Here is a 12014-nt window from a genome sequence, read left to right on the forward strand (position 1 = left end):
ATATTGGCGTTACGATGTTGTCATCGTTTAACGAGGATAAACGGCTTATAATCATATATTTACACAGTCTGTTTCTGATGGAAACCTTTGACACTTTCTGACTCCTTTATGGGTCCATCATAAATGAACAGGAAGTCGTACAGATCATATTTTAGATAAACAAGCCCTTAGTCTTGTGTTTCTGTTTGTTTGCAGTATGCTAATGTATAAGGTAATCTATGGATTTTAAATCTATATTGCATGTGCATAAATACACACACGTTTTTGGCCCAACAAAAAAAGTGTTCCTGTTTTAGGACTTCGCTTGTCCTCGCTCATTTGTTCTTCTTACTTAGAAGGCTGCATTTGCACATTAAATCCGTTAACAGCCGTTTTTAAAGTTAGTTATTAATCAGCTCCTTACATCAAAGTCCTGATTACTGCATAGGAATTGAACTGTCAAATTATTGTTATCAGGCCAACAGCATCAGATCCTTTTTAGTTTCTATTATCTTACACACTTTGAGCCTACATTCGCTGATAAATCAGAACATATTTTGCAGCACATATTTATATGAAACATTCTCAGTCTCCTGACTTTATCTTGCCCTTATTATTATTATGTCTATGCCGTCAAGGGAACTCTATTTTAAAACCACTAAACTGCAAGCCATATTTCAGCTTCAGGGTTAGTGATTAACGGCACAGACCGGAAATAACTGCGGCACCTGTGTTCCATCCACCACACAATATCTCCTACACCTGCGATTCATCCACCAAAGCTTTACACCTGAGATATCAGGAAACCATTGTCCCCCGTGCACAAATACTCAACATGAAATCTTATTATTTATTGCTTCCTGTATTTGGGGGTATGCACCAAAGCAGAACCTGTTGTTTTTTCTGCAAACAGGTGTAATGCAACTTCCAACAGCTGAATCTGTAAAACTTTTTCACCCCCATGAGTAAAGCATGTTTTTTTTAGAAAATGAAGAGGTAAATATTGTTTGTACAGTTTTCAGCATCGCATCAGTAAAGGGTGAGAAGATAGAGCGATGCATTCTTTAAGATGTGAAGTAAACATTAAGAGCGCTTTTCTCCATTTGCCCAGGCGTCCACAAAGGCCAATGTAACACACACACAATGTAACATGAAAAAAGCATTCTAATCTTTTTTATATATCTTTCTTCTGGCCTGCTTTGAGTGTTTGGCGTTGCAATACCTGCACGAGGTACAAAAGAAAAGAAGGCAAATGGATTGAGCAGCAGAACACCTGCCTTATCATTGCATTGTGGATGAAGGAGACAATCACTGCTGGCATTTCTACAAGACACAGCCAACTAACAGGTATTTGAAAGCTAAAGAGAAAGAGGAGGAGGTGTGAAGGAGGAGGAGAAAGAGACACAGACAGGCCAACAAGCTGACAGAGAGTGTCAGGGACAAGGAAAGAAAGAAGGTGATATAGACAGCAAAATGAGCGTGTGATAGAAGTGAGAGCAGGAGAGAAAGAAAAGGAGGGGCGACCTGAGAGAAATCAAACATGGGCTCGTGCAGTAGAGGAGGTACGTCGGCAAACGAGCATGTTATGGCAGCCCGCTGGGACTTCCCCGGCAGATCGTTTGTGCTGTTTCCCAATCTGTTCTGAGGAGCACACAGCCCCACATGGGGACGTGTGAAGGCGTCAAGATGGGATTGCTTAAGACAGATGAAACAAGGTGTTTTTTGATGCCATCTCGAGCGGACAAAAGCCTGATTTCCTGTTTTGCCTGTGACACAAAGGGTGCTGTGTAGTTTGCAGAACAGTTCAAGGCTTTTTGTTGTCAGAGCTGTAAATAACTAAACACACGAGAGGTGAAGTTACGCAGGTTCCCGATCCGTATGCCAGACACCTTTTTTGTCATTTATGTTTGAACACCTGTAACAAACAAACAGTATTACAGTGCTCTCATCAGTTACATATTTTCCTTCAGTGTGGAAACTATGTCTTAATCCTGGCACACACACGCTTAACTCTGGACAGCTTTCCTTACATTCACTGGACCTCTGAAACAATACCATAGTAACAGAGATCAAAGTGTCAGGCATGGTAATATTGCTTTACATTTTAAAGGGCGCAGAGCAGCCAGGCTAAGGTTTTTACAAGGCGCGCCGAGTCGTTGGGGAAATAAGGGAGCAATGGAGGAGGGAATGAAGGAATTTTAGGGGGTGATGGGATATGTCTCAGTCTTTGTTCACGTACGCACACATACACTCAAACTGAAATAATACCATGTGCAGCGGAAGAGCAGGCGGTGAGGAAATAGAAGCTATATATAAAGTGACACACAGCATTCCCCAGGTCATTCACAGGCCCTGCACCAAAATCGCAACGCTCCACAGCCCGTCGTTTATCACACACTCAAGCCCAGAGTCTCGCAAAGAAAATGATAAAGCAGCCAAATAAGCCTTGTAATTTATAGAATCACTGATGAAGGGATGAGGAGATGCATTGACATGAAATTGGCTCAGATGCAGGATACTCTTACGGCCCTCTTTGTGTATCAACTCAGCTTTCTGGCAGGAACATTTGTAACAAAAAGCTTTTTTAATGTTTAAATGAAAATTTTAATGAGGCCTTGTATTGCTTTTCCTTTCGAGTCTTTAAGAGCCCTCTAAATCATTAAAACTTCCTCTGTCTTTCATTTCAAGGTCATTTGAAGAAATAAGGCAGCCTTAAGTGGCCCTCGGACCAAAAGTGGCCTATATGCCAAAGACCGCAAATGAATGGAGCCTAATGCTTTTTAATTTGCATTCATCTTAAAAACACAGAAGAGCCTTCTCTAAGTTATAATAGGCTGAGATGGTAGTTGGAGGCCCTCTAGTCATTAGTAGCAATACAGCTCTTCTAAAATGAAGGCCTTTCTCATCTTGTTTAAACTTAAGCTCATTACTACAAAGATATATGCCCGCTGTCCATTGCCTGTTTGTCTGCACACAATATCCCTGTCTTGCCATGTGTGCCCACATACGTTAACATACATGCATGGATTCAACTCCCTCTGCCTGCCCTGCAACACGCTATTCAGCAAACACATGCATGACAACAAAAGACGGCAGATACAGGGATGTTAGGAGGAGACGACATGCATTGTTTGTTTAATCACGTGTTATGAGATGACTCTGTAATTATGTTGTCATCTGCCCGCTTCAACATGGAAAAACTGGGCCGCCACCGCATGCTCATAATTCCACACTTCAAGCTTTAACGGTCAAAAGCGAGAAAACATCTTTTTTTCCTTCAAGTCTTTTATCTTTATTCCTCTTTTTTTTATTACAAACAACACTGTGTAGAGGCTTTGTGTAGAAGCAGTCACATAAAATGTGTGTCAAAGCCAAGTGCATGGGCAACAGCTGATTGTATTGAAGTGATGAGACAGCAAATAACAGTGTGTCCTATTAAATACAGCAAGATGGTTCTTTCTTATTTTCTCTTATTCGCCCCATCCTTCCATTTCAATTTTGCCCCGTTTCCTTCTCTTCTCTGTTCAATTTCCTCGCCATTCGTTTGACTATTTCTTTATCTGCCGCTCTTCTGTGTATGTGTGTGTCTTTCTCTCTTTTCTCTCTCTCTCTCTGCGTGGATAGGTGGTGTGTGTGTCTGTGAAAAAAACACTGAACATCTCCAGTGAAATTGGTTTTCTGTGGAGAAACTGATGGATCACTCTGTGTTCCTGACAGGAGTAGGGGATTGTTTATGCCGTGCGGACAAATACATGTAAACACACATGCATACACACATGTGCGGGGGTGATAGGACAAGGCAGGGGGGGGGGGGGGGTTGTTTATGCTGAAGCAGAATTAATTTTTATGAGCCGTAGATTGCTGTTTATGGGGAAATACACTTTTAAGCTGCAAGAGATGTAATCTAGATTGTAGCATTCCCAACAATGAATTATGGTTTTGGAGGCAACAGCTGCAACAGCATTCCTCTCACCCTGCATTTCACACACACACACACACACACACACACACACACACACACACACACACACACACACACACACACACACACACACAGACACACACACACACACACACACAGACAGACAGACACACACACAGACACACACACACACACACACACACACCACACACACACACACACAGACCACACAGACACACACACACACACACACACACACACACACACACACACACACACACACACACACACACACACACAGACAGACAGACAGACAGACAGACAGACAGACAGACAGACACACAGACACACACACACACACACTAACTCACATAAGCTCTCACACACAAAAACAAACACTCAAACACACAGATTAGTGGAAAAATGTTACTGCTTTTAAAAACAAATGACTTAATATGCCCAGCAACTCGTGCACATCCATAAACACAAACATAAACATACACACACAGAGATCATAGAAAATCAACCCGAGAAATTATTCAAATTTGCAGTCTGTGTTTATTATCATATTTTCTTTAACACAAACACACACACACACACACACACACACACACACACACACACACACACACACACACACGCACACACACACACGCACACACACACACACACACACACACAAAGCTAAAATCTTGTAAACTTGTCTTAAAATGATTGATTTCTTATAAATGTCACATTCATTTATTCATTGGTGATATACATAGACACAATATACACAAATTAATTACAAAGTACAATTAACTGTTCAATCCAATTTGGGTACATTTGAAGAAAAGCAGTTTGTCATTTATATTTCATTTTTCTGAAACTAAATATTGTGGTTCTGAGCAACTGCTGAAAATACCCATGACTTTTTAGGTGTGAGAAAACTCTCAATAATGAATGAATGAACACATTCATTTGTTTTATATTTTTAACATTTACATTTGAATTGAATAAATGACTTCAATGACACAAATTAGTCATGCTGAACACATAACTTCCTGCGTAGTCAACTTGTATTAATGTATGTCGGAAATAATGTTTTTAACTCAGAGATTAAATTAATTCCCCCTTTCTTTTTGTTACCAGTTTTTTTTATCAGCGCTCATGCAATAACTCGAGTGGAGATTGAGCAAATGTATTCCACCCATATGTATGAATGAATGAATGAATATGATTACCAAGTCTTGGACTCTCTCAAGGACAAAGTCCTGTGTTTTTCCCGCACGTGCTGTTGACAGCCTTGTGTGTGTGTTTGTGTTTGTGTTTGTGTGTATCTTAGTGTTTACTGTGATGCATTTTTTAAACCAATGTTCATCTTTGTCCAGTTGCGGTATGCATGTAGCTTTGCTTTAGAATTGTGATTGTTTATTTTCTCTCTTGTCCTTGCCTGTGTGTAGGTGGGGCCTTCATTTGCAATTAAGGTCCATGTTGTGTGGTTTAGTAACGTGACTATCTACTTCCTCCCACAGTAAACACACACAAATCCCCATCTTCCCCTGGTTTCTCCCTCTCCTCAGTGACTGTCACATTCAAATGCAGCCGTTTGCAGGTGACGTACCCAGGAAGTGCTGTCCTGTAATTGTGTCGCTCTGTCTTCCTGTGGTGAGGTAGCCTGTGGCTTGCCGCCTGCCTGCCTGCGACACACCAGAATCACCAACTGGGGGGGAGAGAGGTGAAGGGATGAGAGGAGGGGTACCATTAAAATGCAAAATCACCACTGCGGTGCAGTGCGGCGCCCCGCTCCCTCACTCTTTCTCTGAGGCAGCCATCTTATGATGGAACGAGTCTGTGTTTGATGGTGTGTGAATGTGTGTCCGTTTGAGTCTGTGTGTGTGTGCGTGCATGCATCCATGTGTCTGTGTGTTTGATAGAGTGTAGAGTCGAGCTGCGGCGAGGAATAGTGAGATGGCGTGGGGTTGGCAGGCGGTGGGTGTGCATGTGTGATTGTGTGAGTGTGTGTGTGTGTGTGTGTGTGTGTGTGTGTGTGTGTGTGTGTGTGTGTGTGTGTGTGTGTGTGTGTGTGTGTGTGTGTGTGTGTGTGTGTGTGTGTGTGTGTGTGTGTGTGTGTGTGTGTGTGTGTGTGTGTGTGTGTGTGTGTGTGTGTGTGACTGTGTGTGTGAGGCAGGGGTGATAAATCAGAGCTAGGTAAAGGCTTTTTAATGCAGCGGACCCCTCTCCCAGCCTCCATCTTCTGTCAGGGCTCAGTAAAAGATGAGAGCCCCCTGGGGAACAGCACTAGCCCGCAGCGTAGCAGGACTACGCCGCAGGTCACACACACACACTCATAAACGCGCACACACAGGGGCCTGACGCATAGCCACCGTCTAGGCCTTGTGAATGAGTGAATACATGAATAACTGAATCTATTGAATGCATGAATATATAAATAAAACTTCCACAGGAGCCACGCTTATTGATGAACACCACACAAATAAATGTGTTTTTCAAATGATTCCCAAATGAATTCCTAAATGATTTATGGTCGCTTATATTGCATTTATATCAGAGAAAATATTTTCGTAGAAAACAGAATGGATATTTGGTTCATTTCTGTCCGTGCTCCTAAGGTCAAACATAGTTTCTGTCGATGATGTGCCTTGAGTCTTGAAGCGGCCCCAAGTTTCAGGGGGCCGGATATGAAAAATATGTGGAATTTGCCAACATCTGACAATACTTAGTCGGCAATATATCTCCTGTCTGATAGAAAAATGTGTTCTGAATTGCAGATACGCTCTCCTTTCTGGCATACCTTTTTAATTTGACTTTGAGGGAAAACACGCCGGGCTCCCAGATAGACAAGCAAAGATATGAGTGCTGAATGTTGTGTCGGCCTTTGTGGATGGGGCAGAGAGGATTCCAGCAGCTTGGCGCAGAAGACAAGCACAAACACTTGAGAACATAATACTTGAGAACGAGCCCAGAGTGTCAGTTAGGGGCCCTACAGAGAAACGTCTGGCATGTTTGTGAAGAGGATGAAAACAGAGACTATGAAAATGCCAGAGAGCTGATTCTTGGGTAGAATTTCAGAAAATGTGGGGCCTCAATTTATGTGGTTTTTTATACATATATATAAATGTCTATCTTTAAAGAAATCTGGCATTACTTTCCAGAGGAGAGCATTGCAGTTTTGCCAAACCAAGAAAATCTTGAGGAACTGATGCAAATGAGTTTATTTCAAGGATTTAGCTGAAATAATGTAAGGGAAAAAAATACACCAGCAGGCACAGGCTGTATTTTGTACACTATGCCACACCATACTTGACATTTCTCTAACAGGGTCAGTCATAGTATGCATATATATTAATTTGGCAGGTGCTACAGGAATATCAATTAATCATTTAGGTGACATGGTCCCAGTTGGAACAGTCTTCCAACCCTGGCTTCATGCTCTACATGTTAAGCTAATGCAACACACATGAGATTCGGCCAGAACGCCTCTGAAATTCTTACTTCACTTATTTTAAATAAATCTGATAATAATTTAAAGTGCTATGAGAGAAAATAGATCTTACAGAACGTATAGTGGTGCAGTCTGTGGCGTAATGTTGAAGGCCAACCCGGAAGTCAGCATTGCGACTTCCGGGTTCTTTCCCCTGGATGATGGTTATTGCAGAACATGAGATCTTGGGCAAACACAGGTTTATGATACTTACACGTTTTGTTCAGCAGGTGACACATGAAGCATACATGCAATTGGCAGAAGTAAATAGCTAAGCTAAATGCGGCTAATGTTCTTGTAAACCAATGACCTTATTTCAGGCATCTAACCAAAAATAGGTTTTGGGACTCATTCCTGCACCACTCCATAGTTGTTAGCACTTTGTCTGTTTGGAAAGCGCCAACTCTACAGTGGAGGTTTAGACCTCATGCAGTACAACAGAACAACATTATAATTAAAGTTTTTTCTTCGGGGTACAGCTCGGTGTTCACTCATGTGCATATCAGCTCTGACAACGTGAACAACTGTGTGTTTGTGTGTTTAGAGACTGCAGCTCAGTTTGTACTGCGAGATGAGAAGGTTAACGCGCATGTTTATTATTCTTTCTTGTGCATGTGTGTCTCCGTGCATTTGTTGGACTGAGCAGGTTAATGCCGGTTGACACATGCGGTTCACTGATCTCCTAGAGGAGTCGAGACTCGCAGAAAAACCTTCACGCACAGGTATCCATGGCAACCACAAAAATTATATTTCTTCTTTCCCCGGAAAGCCGGAGATTCCAAGACGCTGAAATGCACAAATACATTGTCATTACCCAGCAGCCTCATACTTAATAGGGTTAGGCTTTTACTGCCTGCTGTTCTCATTGTTCGGTGTGTTGCCTATGTTATTTAGAATTCCTCTTGTTACCTTTACCTCCATATTATGCTTACATGCAGGGTTGAGGCTTCTCTCTATGCCCACGCGGGGATGCTTTATTGAAATGTATTTCCATCCATGGCCATTATTGTGCTTCTGTTTTACATCCTAACATACTTGTATCCGTGACTTGGCTGTAAGATTTGAAATATTAGGTTTTCTCGATGAATTTGAATCGGATTGTTAGGAAATTATCAGATATTCATGTCACTTTAGCTTGTGCTCTTATTTTGTTCCTTGTGAAGATTTAGGGCCTTGTGGTGTCATTGATTGACAGATGATGGGGAATAAAGCTACTCTTCCTCTGCTCTCGCTGACAACTTCTGGTTGATTGCACGATGATCAGAGGCATTCCCCCTCAATAACAATATATATTTATGTAAATTGGTTTAAAGCCTGAGCCTTTACAATGTAAAACTGGACATACGTGCACCAAATTGTAGCTACGAAAAGAAATTGAAGAATATTGCAAACTGCATGTGGCTTCCCATCTAATCCTTGCATAATAAAACACTGTTATGTATGCATCTAATACTGAAAAATATTTTTAAATGCATTTCTCAGATTGTAGACCGCACATCAAACATCTTTCTGTTCCATCCTCATATTACTGCATAAGACTAGATGTACTAAAAGGTGTACCGGTACACACGCATGCCTCCTTTTTTCATCTCTTTGAGGAGAAATAGGACTAAGCTCATTGTGTCCTGCACCACATTCCTGAACAAGCAGGGGTTCAATCACATTTGCAGAAGTTATCAAAACTTTCAAAGAGCTCAGCTGGCGCCTTAAGCCACAGGAAATTCACTGGGACATCTGGAGGGATGTGTGCAGATTATTGCTCATTTAGTCTGTTCTAGACATCAGTAGAGAGAGGACTGAGATGGCTAAACACACATACAGACGAGAGGATGCACACACATACACACACACACACACACACACACACACACACACACACACACACACACACACACACACACACACACAAACAAACAGGCTAGGCTTTGGCAGATCTAACCCCAGGCACACCACAACACACCTGTGTATAATCCCCCATGATGCCCTCTGGTCGTTTGTCCAATCCCCTCGCTTTGCTCCTGTCCTAAGCTCCTCCAATCAGAGGACAGGTCGGGTAAAGTTTGCTTCCATCTCTTTAGCCCTGTGTTAGTGTAAGAGGATGTGAAATGTAAACTCTCCGCTGGTTTGTGTTTGGTTTTATTTGTATTTGATGTGAGATATTTGTTTTAAATAACCTCACTTGTTCGGTTGTTTTAGAACAGCGTGGGCCAGTTGTATGATAACAATACATTTTGTACGATAATATTGCCCTCTGTATGATGCAGAAAAGTGCCATAATGGACAATAATTGTACAATGTTCTGGTGCATATTTTACCATATGACCTCTTTCCAGCCACGATTCGTAAAGGCTATGATGTTGATGAACGTGACGTTTCAAACACTGTATTGTTTAGCGCTTTGAGCACCAGGAAAAGCGCTATATAAATGTAATGTATTATTGATACCAATATCATTTATTTCTAATTACAGTGGTTGATTAAGTCTTCCACCAGATATGTTTTTATAATTTAGGATACATAAGAAAAGATAGATGCAGTAAAGCAGGATATATAATACTAAGTTTATATGAGTCTCCCCTCCACATCTCTGTCTGTTTGCATGCTTACAGGATACCTTTGTTTCTGATGTGGAGGAGGATACAGCCTACATCTCAACTTTTTTAGCAACATAACCTTTATTGACGTGTATCATGAGATGCAGGACTTATTCCTTGATCTTTGTATTTGTTCTTTCTAACTGCACATATTGAGGTGAACATATAGAACCTATATAGATCCCAAATGATCCTGAGTCTTGAGAACAAAGAACAAAAGGCCAACTTCTGTATATTCCCAAACCAGCGCTGCTCCATCTTCTCTGAAGGTGTGAAATGCAACCAGACAAAACCTCAACACCACGATAAAAGCTCAGGAAATTACTTCCTTATTTTAGGAGTGATTGATTGTCCCCCTGACCTGTTAGACTGAAGAGGTGGTTAAGAAGAGGAGGCAGACTTAGATAATTGGGCCCGGTGGTATCCAAAGCCCGGCAGGTGTTGAAAGAGCTCTCATAACAGGTACCTGGAGCGGCTGCAGCCCTGAACTCGAGCACACCTAGGATTTCACTACCTTGGAGGAATTTTGGCGTTTTATGTTTGGCATGTCTTTTATTGAATAGATGAAATATGAGAAATGCTTGCAGAACCTATTGACATAATGGACATGCCACAAGAAAAACACATACAGGTGTCAAAAATCCTCTGAGGTGTCAACAAATAAATGTTTTGTTTCATCTTTTCTTGGCATGAAAATAATGTCATTTGCTCTTTGAAAGGGATGTCAGTTGTTAGAAAAATCTCCCCATTACAAGAGGGGTGTAATTCCCTTACCTGTTGAAAAGTAGGTGAAAGCTTTCACCAGCAGAAGGATCAGAAATATAATTTTGTTGAAGCATAGGTGTTTTTACTCTTTCATTTCATTAGTGATGCATAGGGCTTTCATAGTTCTTCAAATCATTTCAAATGAAGAGGTAAAAGCTAGGCATAAGCTTAAATGATAACATTCTTTCTCAGAGAAACATATGCATGTACGAATCAAAGCTATTGTACTATCCTTATTATTATTATCTGCGGGCCAGGGGCTCTGTTCCAATTAAAGAATACCACAGATGGACCATTCGGCAAGCATGCACACAAACTAACCTACAATAGGTATAGTAAAGTACCCGGTATTACCGAGCCAAGAGAAGAGCTTTTTACTTTAAAACTATTTAATCAGGAAAATCAATGCCTTACATCAAAGGAATGGAGATGAGGGACAGACGGATAAAGAGGCTCATCAAAGAAGGAGATCTAGTTAAGGATTCAACGCCCTAATTCCCTTTCTCTTAAAACTTTCGTCAGAGGGGGCACAGGGCCAATTTGCTCCCTAAATGGCTGCGTGTGAATGGGCAGATTGCTTTGCATAGCCGCTGGGAATCTGGGCTTCTTCCTCTTTTTCTTCTGCACACGGAGCCTGTGAATTAGAAAAGATCCAAAGACAGATAGGCTTAACGGAGCCCTAGCTACCTTCCTTAAATCCAGAGCCCTGTTCCAAGTTCCAACTAATTCAATCCATGGCCCTACTCAATTAATAGACTTTAATGCACTGTTTCTTCTTTATCTTTTCCCTTTCCTGGGGATTGGGGACTTCAGTTGGACTAATATCTGCAAAAAGGTTTGGATTGTAAATCTGCCTGAATGTTAGGACAATGACATGTCCCAGCGGCATTACGCCGATCATATATGCATCCTTAATCTCAAACATCTCCTTAATCTCGCTTTCTGGGACTCGCCGTACATTAATGTAATGCAGGGCATAACATATTGACAAATAGTCTTCCCCGTCTCTGGCTCTGTATGCATTGCTGTAAGATTCATTAGTCAGAATGTCCTTGATGTGACAGGACCTCCGAGTATCCATACGATGTGCTTTACATAATGTCAAACCAATCATCATCTAGGATTGAAACCCCCCCTTAAAGTGTACATTTTCTTTTAATCAAACAAGGGGCTTTTTCACTACTTCTATGCGCTCTAAACCGTACGATTCATTAATTTTCACCAAGGACATATAATATAGCATATTTGCTCTAAAAACCTGCGGAAGTTC

This window comes from Gymnodraco acuticeps, unplaced genomic scaffold (genome assembly GCF_902827175.1).
Source record: "Gymnodraco acuticeps unplaced genomic scaffold, fGymAcu1.1, whole genome shotgun sequence".
NCBI lineage: Eukaryota > Metazoa > Chordata > Actinopteri > Perciformes > Bathydraconidae > Gymnodraco > Gymnodraco acuticeps.